This window comes from Colobus angolensis, unplaced genomic scaffold (genome assembly GCF_000951035.1).
Source record: "Colobus angolensis palliatus isolate OR3802 unplaced genomic scaffold, Cang.pa_1.0 Scaffold471, whole genome shotgun sequence".
NCBI classification, from domain to species: Eukaryota; Metazoa; Chordata; class Mammalia; order Primates; family Cercopithecidae; genus Colobus; species Colobus angolensis.
In genome coordinates, this window is record NW_012118166.1 from 1,097,262 (window position 1) to 1,098,633 (window position 1,372).

Sequence of the window (1,372 nt, forward strand, 5' to 3'; positions counted from 1 at the left end):
TGGTTGGTTGTTTGTTTTTTAAATCTTTATCCCATTAGAATGGTGTTAGTTAAGCCCTGGTTTTCCTTGAGTGAACTGAAGGCACTCCAAAAGTCTTATCAGCTACTTAGTTTTAATTAGTCTTAAATAAATACTTGGCAAATTCAGAATGGAAGAAACAAAGATTTGGCTCTCAGAGAATGACGCTGGCCAAATTAGATGAGTTGAGGTTCTTGGAATCCTGGAGCTGTCCAACCTCGTCCACTTAGAAAGCAGGAAAATGAGATCTTGAGAAGGGACCTGTGAGAAGCCACACCCATTGTTGGGGTCAGAACTGGAACAAGGACAGGTCTCCTCACTTCCCATCCTGGGCTCTGCAGACAGCAACTGGGGGCCCTTAAGGATGACCAAAATGCCCTTTCCTGCCGGCCAGCCAGCAACAAATGCTACCACCAGCTCCTGGAGCACCTCATGAGGTGGCTGGGGGATACCCAGCCATATGGTACAAGAGACACGGCCAAGCAAGCCAGGGGCCCTCCTGCCAGCCTCGCCACGTCGAACCAGGGTGCCTAAGCTGCCGCAGATGCTCCTCACTAGCAAAAGCTCCCAGAAGCCAGGTTGCTAGACCTGAAAAAGCATCAAAACGCTTCAGGTGGATATGGCTGCATTATTCATGAAGAGCGTTTCTGCCCTCTTAAGCCGGCAAACACAACATATGCAAGCTGATGTGAGTCAATCCTGCCAGCATCAGAGATCCCCAAAATAGCCCACCTGGCAGTCCTGCATTCATTCAAGCACACGCATTTTTGGAGTCTCTCCTTGGCACAGTGGGGCGAGTAGTGGATGGGGGGCTGTGATTCCAGCCCAAGAATGGAAAGCTCAGCAAAGGCAGACATTTCCTGTCTTATCTGATGATCTGGTGTCTTTGCTTTCTCTCGACTTGTCCCCAAAACTTGCCTGTTCCTTTCCTGCTCAAAATACTCCCATGGTTCCTATCTCACCCAGAGTCAAAGCCAAAGCCTTCGACGGACAAGGTCTTGAACAATCAGCCTCCTGCTCACTCAAACCTCATCTCTACTCTTGTTTTCTTCACTCCAAGCCTCACTGGCCTCCCAGCTGGTCTGTTCCCAACTCACAGCCTCTGCATAAGCTGTTCCCTCTGCCAGGCACACATTTCCTGCAGATGTCGACACTGCTCCCCTTCCTTCCTTCAGGTCTCGCTCAAACGCCATCCCATCAGTGAGGCCATCCCTGACCACCTCCTCTGGCAAGCTTTTCCCATCCCTCTCCAGCCGTTATTTTCCTTGGAGCCCTTGTTACATTTAATATATATTTATCGTTTTCTCTATATGCCCTTCTGCCACTATACTGTACACTGAATGAGGGCATATGA